Here is a 15226-nt window from a genome sequence, read left to right on the forward strand (position 1 = left end):
TTGGGTTCCTGGATGGACAACTGCCCCTAGGAGAGGTCACTGGAGGTGGGGGCTGCTGTAGACATCTTAGCCAACCTCTCTGGTTGGGGAGGCAATTCTGTGGGTGCATGGCCAGTGGAAATCTTGCAGAGGCATTCATTCTGCATCCACCTGGGCAACTGCTGCCCAGGGCTGCCCCCAAACATCTCTTCCAGCAGATGCCCCTCCATCCATCCCATCACTGAAGCCATCTTTGACTCTTCTCTTCCACCATGTCTGATTACCCCTCCTCAGTAGCTTCTAAATCTGGGCAGATCTGTTTTCCACAACCTTTCTGCCCAAGTCACCACTGTCTTTTGCCTGGGCCACTGCAAATCCTCTTTGCTGGCCTCGCTTCTTATAACATACGCCAATTTTAAAAACGGGTTTTAAAGAGCACAAAAGCTGGAGTTCCCACTGTGGCTCAGTGGTAATGAACCTGTCTAGTGTCCACGAGGATGTGGGTTAAAGCCCTGGCCCCCCTCAGTGGGTTGAGGATCCGGTGTTGCTGTGAGCTGTGGTGTAGGTCACAGATGGGGCATGGATTCCCACATTTGGTGTGGTTGTGGTAGGCCAGCAGCTGTAGCTCTGATTCGACCCCTAGCCTGGGAACTTCCACATGTCTCAGGTGTGGCACTAAAAGCAAAAAAAACCAAAAAACAAAAAAATAAAAAAATAAAATAAAATAAAACTCAAAAGTACAGAAGAAGACAGGTAAGCATAGTCATGTCTTGGAGGGTACCCCTCTAACTATTATTCTCTATGTGTCTTTGTCCATTCAGGCTGCTGTAACAAAATACCACAGACTGGGTGACTCATAAACAGCAAATATTTATTTTTCACTATTCTGAGGGCTGAGAAGTGCACGACCATGGTGCTAGAGGACTCAGGGTCAGGTGAGGGCCCACTTCCTAAATGGCCATCTTTGCGGAGTGTCCCAATGGCAGAAGGGACAAGCTAGCTCTCTGGGTTTTTGTTCTTTTCTTTCTTTCTTTTCAGGGCTGCACCCGCGGCATGTGGAGGTTCCCAGGTCAAACCGGAGCTATAGCCCCACACCACAGCCACAGCAACGCCAGATCCGAGCCATGTCTGTGATCTACATCACAGTTCACGGCAACACTGGATCCTTAACCACTGATTGAGGCCAGGGATCGAACCCGAGACTTCACGGATACTAGTCAGGTTCGTTTCCGCTGCGCCCCAACAGGAACTCCTGGGGTTCCTTTTTATGAGGGCACTGATCTCAATCATCAGGGCTCCACCGTCATGACCAAAGGCTCCACCTTCGAATGCCTTCACACTGGGGGTTAGGATTTCAACATACGAATTCGGGGAACACAACATTCAGACTATAGCACTATGATATACAAGCATGTACATACACATATAATATACACAAGAAGAATATACATATTATAACTTGTCCTGCTAAACTGTGAGGTCCTTGAAGGAGGTGTGCCTTATTTATCTCCAAGTCTTTTCCGTGGCCCGAGACCTGGCATAGTCACTCCATAAAGATTTTGGTCAAAGTTACTGAAGAAAAGAAGGAAAAAACTGTCTTTGCATTAACAGAAATATGGACATGGATCAATATGGCTCATATTTTCATTTTGTAGACACAGATGACTGAGTGGTATGCAGAACACCTCTGCAGAATGCAGGCATAGCCTCGCGATGGCATCTCCTTATGTCACGTCTCCAAACTGGACACCAGACAACCCTGTCCTCAGCTCAGAGTCCTTTCTCCATTCACCCCTGTTTTCCACTCTCAGTCCCAAACCACCCCTCCTCACAAAAGACCAGCAGAAATTTACATCTCCCTACATCTAAAAATGCTTTCTCAGATTTAAGATTCTTATTTGCTCACATTTTAACATCTCTGAAATTAAGTTGTATCTTGTAGTCATTGCTAAGGGAAACCAGGCACCAGAAGAGGTGACATAGGAATATCCACATGCTGCCTTAAAGAGATGGTGTTTTCACCTCTGTGACCTCTGATGGGTTGGTGACATTGGGAGCATCATGCATGGCTAAATTTTAATGAACATCTAGAAGCATATTGGTTACTTAAAATGCCATTAGAGAAATTGAACTTGGGAGTTCCCATTGTGGCTCAGCGGGTTAAGGACTCAGCATTGTCTCTCTGAGGATACACGTTCCATCCTTGATCTCACTCACGGGGTTAAGGATCTGGTGTTGGCACAGATCACAGATGCAGCTGCCACTCTGATTCGACCCTTGGCCAAGGAACTTCCATATGACACAGTATGGCCATTAAAAAAAAGAAGAAGGAAGAAAGAAAGGAAGGAAAGAAGGAGGGAGAAAAGAGAAAGAAAGTAGGAAGGAAGGAAGGAAGGAGGGAGAGAGAAAGGAAGAAAACCAAAGGAAAAAAAAGAAGAGAAAAACTGAAATCTGAGACAGTAATGAAACAATTTATTATATGTGCAGAAAATTGCCTGTCACAGACAAGCATTATAATTAAAGGCTGTGGAAATTGCCAAGCCTCTTGGGATAGATCTGTATTAGGAAACCCTCAACCTCAAGAAACAGAAACCACAACTTGAAGTGGCTTGAACAATAGACCATGTGTTATCTCGGTGAACAAAGAGACCAGAAGGAAGAGGGCTCTCAGCCAGGTTGAATCAGTGACAGGAGACCTGGCTTTTCCATTTCTCCCCTTTGCCGTCACCTTCTACCAGAAAACTTCCAGAGGAGAGCACTGTGTCATGCAGCACACTGTTTGGATCGGGGAAGTTTTCCTAGGCACCTTGCTGTCAGCTTTCCTGCACATCTCCTGTACCACATGGCTGAGGCCTGTCCATCCCCCAGAAGTAACCACTGGCAAGGAGGGAGGATTGCTATGGTTGGCTTGCAATATTCACATGGGATGAATATGCATGGATGTTGGGATGTATGATGGTTTGTTGGTTGGTTGGGTTTTTTTTTTTCCCTTTTAGGGTCCCACTTGCGACATATGGAATTTCCCAGGCTATGGGTTGAATCGGAGCTATAGCTGCCGGCCTATACCACAACCAGAGCAACTCGGGATCTGAGCCATGTCTGTGATCTACACCATGGCTCACAGCAACTCCGGATTCTTAACCTGCTGATCCAGGCCAGGTATTGAACCTGCATCCTCATGGATACTAGTCAGGTTCATTTCCGCTACATCACAATGGGAACTCACAGTGAGGGTGTTTTTGAATGAGATTAACATATAAATTTGAGTAAAGCACACCCTTCCCCAACATGGGTGGCCCTCATCCCATAAATTGAAGGCCTGAAGACAACAAAAAGGCTGACCCTGCTCCTGCCAGTCTTTGAACTGAGACTTTGGCTTTTTTCCTGCTTTCAGACTCAAACAAATATCGGCTCTTGGAGTTCCCGTTGTGGCTTAGTGGCTAACGAACCTGACTAGGAACCATGAGGATGCAGGTTTGATCCTCGACGTCACTCAGTGGGTTAAGGATCCAGTATTGCTGTGAGCTGTGGTGTAGGTCGCAGACTCAGCTCAGATCCCATGTTTCTGTAACTGTGGCAGCTGCAGTTCTGATTTGACCCCTTGCCTGGGAACTTCCCCATGTCGTGGGTACAAGGGGAAAACAAACAAACAAACAATATATATATATCGGCTCTTCTGGGTCTTGAGTCTGCCAATCTTCAGTCTGGAACTACACCATTGACCTTCAGGCTTGAACTAGAACTAAACCACTGGCTCTCCTGTGTCTCCAGACTTGCCAACTCAGCCTGTAGTTCTTAGGACTTGCCAGCCTCCACAATCTTGTGAGCTGATTCCTTATAATAAATTTCTTTATATATGTGTGTATGTGTTTATATAGTTACACATACAGTTGACCTTTGAGCAACACAGGTTTGAACTGTGCAGGTCTGCTAATACGCATGTATTTTTCTTTTTCTTTTTTTTTCTTTTTTCTTTTTTTGTCTTTTTGCCATTTCTTGGGCTGCTCTCGCGGCATACGGAGGATCCCAGGCTAGGGGTTTGATTGGAGCTGTAGCCGCCGGCCTATGCCAGAGCCACAGCAACGCGGGATCTGAGCCATGTCTGCGACCTACACCAAAGCTCACGGCAACGCCAGAGCCTTAACCCACTGAGCAAGGGCAGGGATCAAACCCGCAACCTCATGGTTCCTAGTCGGATTTGTTAACCACTGAGCCACGATGGGAACTCCTATTTTTCAATAAATATATACTACAGTACTATACAACCCCTGGCTGGTTGAATCTGCAGATGTAGAGGGCTGACTGTAAAGTTATACTAGGATTTTTTTGGAGTTCCCATTGTGGCTCAGCGGAAACGAACCCGACTACCATCCATGAGGATGCAGGTTTGATCCCTGGCCTGGCTCAGTGGGTTAAGGATCTGGCATTGCCGTGAACTGTCGTGTAGGTCACAGATGTGGCTTGGATCTGATGTTGCTGTGGCTGTAGCTCTAATTCCACCCCTAGCCTGGGAACTTCCATATGTTTCGGGTGTGGCCCTAAAAAGACAAAAAGTAATAATAATAAAGTTATACTAGGATTTTCAACAATGTAGAGGGTTGGCACCCCAACCTGTGTGTTGTCTGAGGGTTAGCTCTGTATATTTCCTACAGGAATAAATTTATACTTCCTATTGGTTCTGTTTCTCTGGAGAGCCCTAATGTAGGAAGTCCTACATAATATCTACCAACAACCTCCTAGAATTTTCTTTCTTTTTTTTTTTTTTTTTCCTTTGTGCAGCCGCTCCTGTGGCATATGGAAGTTCCTGGGTCAGGGGTTAAACTGGAGCTGCAGCTGTAGACTATGCTACAGCCATGGCAACACCAGATCCGAGCTGCATCTGTGACCTATACCACAGCTTGCAGCAATGCCAGATCCTTAACCCACTGATCAAACCTGCATCCTCACAGAGACAATGTCATGTTCTTAACCTGATGAGCCACAACAGGAACTCCTCTTAGAATTTTTAAAGCTAAGAGAAGCTGGTCAACTGATTCATGTATAATGAAGGGCCATCATTCAGGGACTATACATCTATCTGTCAGAAGCTGCCAAAAGGTGTGACTCTTCCTAAAATACAGAATTCAATTAAGGAGAAACTAAAAATTCAAACATTTGGGAAAAGTAGATGAAACCCCAGTGTTTTCTGACATGCTATAGATTATACTGTTTGTTCTAAAATACTCTTTTTTTTTTATTTTTTTGTCTTTTTGGCCGCTCCCACGGCGTATGGAGGTTCCCAGGCTAGGGGTGTAATTGGAGATGTAGCCACCGGCCTGTGCCAGAGCCACAGCAACGTGGGATCCGAACCGCCTCTGTGACCTACACCACAGCTCATGGCAACACTGGATCCTTAACCCACTGAGCAAGGCCAGGGATTGAACCCACAACCTCATGGTTCCTAGTCGGATTTGTTAACCACTGACCCACAACGGGAACTCCCCTGTTCTAAAATATTCTAAAGCAGTTGGGGTCCTCAGCTGGAATAATTCATCCTGTTACCATAATGATTAAAAAAAAAAGATTCATTTATTAACACAACATTGTAAATCAACTATATACTTGAATAAATTTTTTTTTTTTCTTTTTAGGGCCACACCTGAGACATATGGAGGTTCCCAGACTAGGGGTCCAATCAGAGCTACACCTGCTAGCCTACACCACAGACACAGCAATGCCAGATCCAAGCCACATCTGTGACCTACACCACAGCTCATGGCAACGCCGGATCCTTAACCCACTGAGCGAAGCCAAGGATCGAACCTGCGTCCTCATGAACACTAGTCAGATTAATTTCCACTGCACCATAACAGGAATTCCTCAATAAACTGAAATTTTTTGTCTTTTTTTTTTTTTTTTGTCTTTTTTTTTGTTGTTGTTGTTGTTGTTGCTATTTCTTGGGCCGCTCCTGCGGCATATGGAGGTTCCCAGGCTATGGGTTGAATCGGAGCTGTAGCCACCGGCCTACGCCAGAGCCACAGCAATGCGGGATCCGAGCCGCGTCTGCAATCTACACCACAGCTCACGGCAACGCCGGATCATTAACCCACTGAGCAAGGGCAGGGACCGAACCCGCAACCTCATGGTTCCTAGTAGGATTCGTTAACCACTGCGCCAAAATTTTTTAAAAAGATTCACTTAGATGCTGAATGCGAGAAGTCTAAAATTAAAGACTTAGGTCTCTATGTGTGTAAAATAACAAAAAGTGATACTAATTGATGAAAGTTCATATTTAAGAGAAGGAGGTACAATTATAGTTACACTTATAGTACTTATGTTTAGAGAGAAGAAAATTGAAACTTTTGCTACAATAATTCTTTAAAAAATTTGTGATGTTAGAGGTTACCGAAACTATCAGTGTGAATTAAATACCTTTTTTCTAGCTTTCACTAGTGGATGTGCACTGCTTTTCTATCACCAATATTCACATGGGACAATCAGATAGGCATACCCAGGATCCAAGATATTGCCCTTTGAATGTAACCGATTCTGGAGTTCCCACTGTGGTGCAATGGGATTGGTAGCATCTTGGGAGCCCTGGGACGCAGGTTCGATCCCCAGCATTGCCACAGCTGCAGCTTAGATCATGACTGGGACTACTATTTGATCCCTGGCCTGGGAACTCCATATGTCATAGGGCAGCCAAAAATTTTTAAAGAAAATTTAAAAAATAAAAGTAAAAGTAGCTTATTCCATGGATTAGGTCAAGAACTGGAATAATTTTTTTATGGTCAGAAAACTCAGATGCTTTAAAAATGTCTGTCGTAGGCCTAAAGGACAAAGGTCCCAACTTAAAGGGGTCAAACTGTAACTATTTGAGCATCAAAAGTACAAAGAATAATTACAGTTAATTGAAACAAGCTGAGTCTGTAAATTTTCCTTTCATGAAATTTGACAAGTTGACTTTATTGTTTGTATGGAAAAGCAAAGAGCCAGAAGTTGCAAAGACCCTCTTCCAGAAGATCAATGGCAGGGGAGGGGGCTTGCTCAACCAGATATGAGAACATTATTTTTATTTATTCATTTTATTATCTTTTTTTTTTTTTTTTTGTCTTTTCTAGGGCCGCACCCACGCCATATGGAGGTTCCCAGGCTAGGGGTTGAGTCAGAGCTATAGCTGCCAGCCTACACCAGAGCCACAGCAACACGGGATCCGAGATGCATCTGTGACCTACACCACAGCTCACGGAAACCCTGGATCCTTAACCCACTGAGTGAGGCCAGGGATCGAACCTGCAACCTCATCGTTCCCAGTCAGATTCGTTAACCATTGAGCCACGACGGGAACTCCTGAAAACATATTTTTTAAAAAGTTTATGGCTGCACCTATGGCATGTAGAAGTTTCCTGGCCAGGGAGTGAATACAAGCCACAGCTACAGCAATGCCGGATCCTTTAAACCATTGCGCCATGGCAGGAACTCCTGAAAACATATTTTAAGTCAGACAATGTCTTAATGCCACAGGAACAGAACACACTTGGAAACTTGATCTTATTAGAGAAATGCAAATCAAAAACACTGAGATATCACCTCACACCAGTCAGAATGGCCATCATTAAAAAGTCAACAAATAACAAACACTGGAGAGGGTGTGGAATGTAAATTGGTACAACCACTGTGGATAACAGTAAGGAGGTACCTCAGAAAACTAAATATAGAACTATCATATGACCCAGCAATCCCACTCCTGGGCAGATATCCAGACAAAACTTTCATTGAAAAGGATACATGCACCCTCATGTTCACTGCAGCACTATTCACAATAGCCAAGACATAGAAATAACCTAAATGTCCACTGACAGAGGAATAGATTAAGAATATGTGATAATATACGCAATGGAATACTACTCAGCCATAAAAAGAACAAAATAATGCCATTTGCAGCAACATAGATGAAACTAGAGACTCTCACACTAAGTCAGAAAGACAAATACCGTATGATAGCACTTATGTCTAGAATCTAACATACGGCACAAATGAACCTTTCCACTGAAAAGAAACTCATGGACTTGGAGAACACACTTGTGGTTGCCGAGGGGGAGGGGGAGGGAGTGGGATGGCCTGGGAGTTTGGGGTTAATAGATGCAAACTATTGCCTTTGGAATGGATAAGCAATGAGATCCTGCTGTGTAGCACAGGGAACTATATTTAGTCACTTGTGATGGAGCATGATGGAGGATAATGTGGGAAAAAAAATATATATGTATGCATGACTGGTCACTTTGCTGTACAGTCGAAATTGACAGAACACTGTAAATCAATTACAATAGAAAACATAAAAATCATAAAAAAAAGAAACTTGATCTATGACAGAGCTGAGAGTGAGGGGAAGTCAGACTACTCCATACATGAGGCAGAAGCTGGTCCCTCTGCCCCACCTAGATGCAAGAAAGCATCGTTCAGGTATCAGACATCAACAGGCCAGAAGCTTCCAGATGACTTTCATGAGAAAATCTTAACCTTCCCACAGTATAAAATTCAACTAAGGAGAAACTAAAAAATCAAGGAATTAGAAAATATGTAGGATATGGAGTTCCTGTCGTGTCTCAGTGGTTAACGAATCTGACTAGGAACCATGAGGTTGTGGGTTCGATCCCTGGCCTTGCTCAGTGGGTTAAGGATCCGGCATTGCCGTGAGCTGTGGTGTAGGTTGCAGACACGGCTCGGATCCCATGTTGCTGTGGGCTGGTGGCTACAGCTCCGATTCGACCCCTAGCCTGGGATCCTCCATATGCCACAGGTGCAGCCCTAGAAAAGACAAAAAGAAAAAAGAAAAAAAGAAAATATGTAACATAACCAACTATCCATGTGGAAGAAAAAGTCAGATTCCTATTCAAATCATACATAAAAATTAATTAGATGTATAAAGTAAACCTATGAAAACATTTGAAGGAAATACAGGGGAATATCTTTATGACTTCTTGGCAGGAAGAGCTTTTAAAAAAATAATTCAGGAGTTCCCTCATGGCTCAGCAGAAACAAATCTGACTAGCATCCATGAGGACGCAGGTTCGATCCCCAGCCTCGCTCAATGGGTTAGGTTAAGGATCCCACTTTTCTGTGGCTGTGGTGTAAGCCAGCAGCTGCAGCTCTGATTCAACTCCTAGCCTGGGAACCTCCTAAAAAGACCAAAAAAAAAAAAAAAAAAACCAAATTGCAAAACATAAAGGAAAACAATTATAATTATATTATAGATGCAAGAAAGCATCGTTTTAATAATAATTTTATATTATAAACAATTATAATTTTGACTAAATTTGATTATAATTTTGACTAAATTAAAATTCAGAACTTTTGTTCATTGAGAGAAACCATAAAGAGAATGAAAGACAAGCCACACACTGGAAGAAGTGTGATGTGCAGAGCTGATAAAGGATTAGTAACCAGAAAATACAAAAATCTAATAAAGATCAGCTAGAAAAAGAAAAACTACCAATAGAAAATTGCTCAAAAGTTTTGACAGACACTTCACAGAGGAGAAATACAACTATTCAATAAACACAATAAGCCATGTTCAATATCATTGCTAATTAGGGAATTAACTCTATAAAGAGGTACCATTATATACACTTCAGATTTGCAAACATTAAAAACAGACAATGTCAAGTGTGATAAGAATATTGGCAAAAAAAAAAAAAAAAGACAAGTGCAACAACAACAACAACAACAACAAAAAAAAAGACAAAAAAAAAAAAAAGACAAGGGAGTTCCCATAGTGGCTCAGTGGTTAACGAATCTGACTAGGAACCATGAGGTTGCAGGTTCGATCCCTGGCCTCGCTCAGTGGGTTAAGGATCCGACATTGCTATGAGTAATGGTTTATGTCACAGACGTGGCTCGGGCTCGGATCCTGCGTTGCTGTGGCTCTGTTGTAGGCCATTGGCTACAGCTCTGATTCGACCCCTAGCCTGGGAACCTCTATATGCCGAGGGAATGGCCCTAGAAAAGGCAAAAAGACCAAAAAAAAAGAATGTTGACCAAGAGCACTAATACTTCTGGTGAAAATGTGAATCAGCACAACCAAGTTGGAGGACAAGTTGGCAATATTTGGTTAACGATACACATGATTCTTTTTTTTTTTTTTTTTTTTTGTTGTTGTTGTTGTTGTCTTTTTCAGGCTGCAACCACAGCATATAGAAGTTCTCAGGCTAGGAGCTGAATCAGAGCTGTAGCTGCCAGCCTACACCCCAGCCACAGCAACGCCAGATCCAGGTCACGCCTGCGACCTACACTATAGCTCATGGCAGCACCAGATCCTTAACTCACTGAGCGAGGCCAGGGATCAAACCTGTGTCCTCACGGATACTAGTCTTTTTGTATGCTTTTATTGGCCATACCCACAACATGGGGAAGTTCCAGGGCCAGGGATCCAACCTACGTCACAGCAATGGCCTGAGCCACAGCAGTGACAATGCCAGATCTTTAACCTGCTGAGCCACCAGGGAACTCCAGCAATCTCACTTTGAATTATATTCCCTAAGAAACTCATAATAATATTTGCTGCCCAAAGTATGTACTAATTAAACTATAGAAACAACCCAAATGTCTGTGGACAAGACAGTGGGGTAGCAGAGACTTCAACCTGCCCCTCACTCCCAGGATCCACTCCCCTTCCTAGGAAGACCTCAGGTTTTTAGCTGGATGCCTAGCCACTCCAAATGAAGATCATATTTCCCAACCTTGCTTTCAGCTAGATGTGGGTACGAGACTAAGTTTTTTCCAGCAAGTTATAAGCAGAAGGGGCATGTTGCATTTGTCTTACCCCCTTGCTCTTTTCTGTGGCTGGGATGTGGAGTTGATGGCTGGGGCTAGAGCACCTCTCTTGGTCTATGAGAAGACTTTAGAAAAGAAACTCAGAATGTACATATGGATGTGTGCCTGGGTCACCTTGCTATACAGTAGAAAACCAATGGAGCCCTATCAACCAGCTGTAATGGAAAACCATAAAAATCATAAAAAAAAAGAAAAAAGAAAAGGACCTCACTCACAGAAGAACAATAAAATCGAAAAAGCCTGAATCCCTGCCATCCCAGCTCTGGACCATTCATCTCTGCGCTTTTACATAACAGAGAAGTAAACTTCTATCATAGGCTGAACCAGTATGTGCTAGTTTGCATTACTGTTCAGCAAGTATTTGCTTCTCTACCTCGTCCCCTTCCCCACTGATGTGGCTGTGGCTGTATGACATGGTTTGGCCAGAGGAAGTTTGAGTAGATATGCAAGCAGAAGCCTGTTGATCTTGGTTCTCACTCACCAGTGATTTGTTATGGGGAGAGCAGACCCCACAGAGCACAGCCACTGATGCTGCAGCCCTGAACCACCACACCTAGAGCAGATCTGAACCCATGCACAGCCAGGAGCCAAGTTCAGCTGATCCACTGGCTGAAGCAGAGCCACTGTGGGTGCACAGTGGTGAGCTGAACAACAGTAGACCTGCTGACCTCAAAACATAAGAGTAAATGCATGGTTTTGTAAGCCACTGAGTTTTAGGATCGTTTCTTGTGCAGCAATATTATAGCCAAGGCTGACTGATACACACTGTTATTTAGGGCTTTCAGTCCCTCAAAACTGAATTGAATCCAATACAAAAAACTAAATAAGTTGTCACATGTTTATATATTTTTATTAAATTAAAAATACATTTGGCTTGGAGTTCCCTGGTGGCTCAGCAGGTTAAGGATCTGGCATTGTCGCTGCTGTGGCTCTGATTACTGCTGTGGCTTGGGTTCAATCCCTAGCCTAGGAACTTCTACGTGCCACAGGGGTTGGCCAAAAAATAATAAAATACATTTTTCTTAGTCTATTTGGGCTGCTCTAACAAAACACTGCAGAGTGGGGTGGCTTGCTAACAACAGAAAGTTATTTTGTACAGTTCTGGAGGCTGGGAAGTTCAAGATCAAGGTGCCAACATTGTCACATTCTGGGGAAGGCCCTCTTCTGGGTTCATAGCCAGTGTTTCCTTGCTGTGTCCTCACACCTGGTGGGAGAGGCAAGGGATCTTGCTGGAGCCTCTTTTATATGGGCACTAAACCCATCTGTGGGGGCTCTGCCCTCCCATAGGCCCCACCTCCTAATACTGTTATTTTTTGGGGGGGGTTAGGTTTTCAACATATGAATTTGGGAGAGGATACATATAATCAGGCCATATAAATAGCTGCATATTAAAATCTCTAGTGAAAATGAGTGATTCTTAAGAACTTGATTTTGAGTGGGAAAAAAGCAAGTCTCGGAAGAACACATGTAATCCTAAAGTTACAGCATGCAAAAGTAAATAATACTGGGATGTGGTATATACATAGGAAATAAATCTATAAAGAAAAGCAAGGGGGGAGTTCCCACCGTGGCTCAGCAGTAATGAACCCAACTAGTATCCATGAGGATGCAGGTTCAATCCCTGCGCTCACTCAGTGGGTTAAGGATCCGGTATTGTCGCAAGCTGTGGCTTAGGTGGCAGATGCAGCTCAGATCCAGTATGGCCGTGGTGTAGGCCAACAGCTGCAGCTCCAATTTGACCCTTAGCCTGGGAATTTCCATATTCCAGAGATGCAGTGAAAAGAAAAAAAAATGTTAGGATTGTGGTGGAGGGCGCCAGGGTGTAGGTTTTTCCAGTTCTGCTCATGGTCTAGCTCTTCCATGTGCTGGGAAGGGTAGGAGAAGGGTGCTGTAGGAGGAGACCTCACTGAGCCTGTGCAAGCTTAGGCCCCTCTCTGCAAACAGAGGAAACTCTGGATGCGGACAAACTCCAGCGAGATGTCGATAAGACATGCAGAGGTTTCCATTCACTCAGAGTTGATAGAAATGTTTGGCAGAATTTGACGTTTTAGTTTGCAATCAACATTTAAAGATTTTAAATAATTTGATTCATGCATTGTATAAGCTTATATATGAAGTGATTAAACGTTTAGGAAAACTATGCTTAATACAATGAGCATTAAAATCCAAGTCGTGGGCTGTTCTCATGTGAATCAGCAGGTTGAAGATCCGACATTGCCACCGCACTGAGGGGTCAATCCCTGGCCGGGGAACTTCCACGTGCTGTGGGTGAGGCCAGCAAAAAAAAAAAAAAAAAAAAAAATCCAAGTTTTAGAGGTGGCTCTCTCCAGGCACAGAAGTCCTTTGGATATTAAAATCCTAGATAAGTATGGGGGGGAAACGGTAAGTAATTGCATATGGATGTTGGGCTACACCCCACTGGCCTATGAGGCCCCGTGCTCGCCCAGCTTCAAGACCGAAGAAAGAGCCGAGAATCAGCAACAGAGCTATCAATGGTTTAATGGATGGAGCTGACACAGCTAAAGTAAGGAGCTGGCAGTTCCTGTCATGGCTCATCGGAGATGAATCTCACTAGTATCCATGAGGACACAGGTTTGATCCCTGGCCCTGCTCAGTGGCTTAAGGGTCAGGTGTTGCCCTGAGCTGCAGTGTAGGCTCAGATCTGGCGTTGCTGTGGCTGTGTTGTGGGCTAGCAGCTATAGCTCCAATTCTACCCCTAGCCTGGAAACCTCCAAATGCTGCGGGTGCAGCCCTAAAAAAAGGACAATAAATAAAGGTCCTGAAGCAACTCTCTCCTACCCCTTCACCCCCTCCCCACCCCTACCCCCCACCTTCCCACCTCATAGTGTTCGGCGGACAGCAGGCAGGACAAGATGGGTGTCTTGCTTCCTGAGGGAAGGGAAGATTGCCAGTTATAGGGGGAATTGATGCCAGGTTTGTTCATTAGTTTCCAGGGAAACCAGCAGAGGGGCACGGCTCTCAGCACCCCTTTGATAAGCATCACCAGCTGGGGCCTGGGGCAAAGAGCAGGAAGGTAAGTCATGGGCACGAAGGGTGCAGATGAAGCAGGCACTGGTTGAGCAGGGGCCGTAAAGAGAGCAAGAGAACAGCCATCTTGAGTGGCCTGATCACAGAAAAGATAAATGATGCTATGGTCTGTACTGCTTGTGTTTCCAACTCCGAAAGCTGTGATTGAGTTGGAGGTGCATTTTGTGAGCTGGAGTAGAAGAGAGGGGACAGTGTAGAAGAGGGGGACCTGGGCATCCCAGTGTGAAGGGGAGGTCTTCCTGAACTTTGGTCCAGAGCTACCAAAGGCAAGTGTGGACGAGCCCTCACATCCACCTGAGCAAGAAGGCTGGCCAGAGTGATGCCTTGCAGAACAAAGTCCCACATCCAGCCTGGGGCCAACAAAGCAAATTTCTGCTCTTCAGAGGAGATGCTTTGCTCTCATTTCTCACTAAAAAGTATTCAGGAAAACTGAGGGCCAGGCTCAAAGCACTTGGCTCTCAACCTAATGTTAAAAAGAGACTTTTATGACAAACTATTTGCTTCCTGGCTTGTGCTGTGCCATACACTGGTTCCTAGCACCCTGGTTGAGGTCCAGGGCATGGGGAGGGGTCTGGGTCTGACCAGCGGGTGTGTTGACTTCTACAGCCCTCCTGGGTTGCTCCCCCGGGGCAGGAAGGGCCCCTGGACTACGGAGGGGTGGACAGTCAGGAGTGAGGTTTCCGGAGTTCCAGGAAGAAGGCAGCAAGGACAGGCCAGCTGCACATTTCTCTCTACACACCCAGGCCTGAGGCCAGTTCTCCAGCAGCAGCTAGGCTGGGCTCTGTCTTCTTAGCCAAGTCATATCAGCTTCCAAGGGCCCCTCTTGCCAGATCCACACCCCCTCCCCAGGGAACTGCTGAGTGTGGTGGGGATTGTGAGGGGAGAGTGGGGAGGGGTTCCCAAAGCTAGTTCAAGGTCAAAACCATGCCCACATGTATAAGTCCATCAGCAGGCCCCTTTTCCCATTCTGGGCATCCTCAGAGTCCAAAATCATGGAGCAAGGCCAAGAACTCATTACATCAAAGATCTGCCTGGGCCCAGCGTCAGTGTCAGGGGGCTGGACTCACAGAGTGGGGGCCAAGAGGGTGCTCATGGATCTGAGGGGGTCCTATAGGAGAGAGTGTGTATATACACGTGTCTAAAAGGACTGACAGAAGTGTCAGAATTATCTGTGCAGCTGCAAATGCCAATAACAAGAAAAATGGAGTTTGTTTTGGAGGGCCACTTGGCATTATTTGTCAATATTTGAAATGAACATACTCTTTCACTTGGCATGTCATGGTTCCAAGTTACAAATGTTTCCTATAGACATATGCACATATCTACATGAAACATTTTGTATAGAGACATTTATTGCAGCACTGTTTGCAGGAGCAAAAAATTGGGA

This window comes from Sus scrofa, chromosome 7 (genome assembly GCF_054392235.1).
Source record: "Sus scrofa isolate SSC_HxYL_T2T_F1_AM1 chromosome 7, Sscrofa_HxYL_maternal_Yorkshire_Landrace_v2.0, whole genome shotgun sequence".
Taxonomy (NCBI): domain Eukaryota; kingdom Metazoa; phylum Chordata; class Mammalia; order Artiodactyla; family Suidae; genus Sus; species Sus scrofa.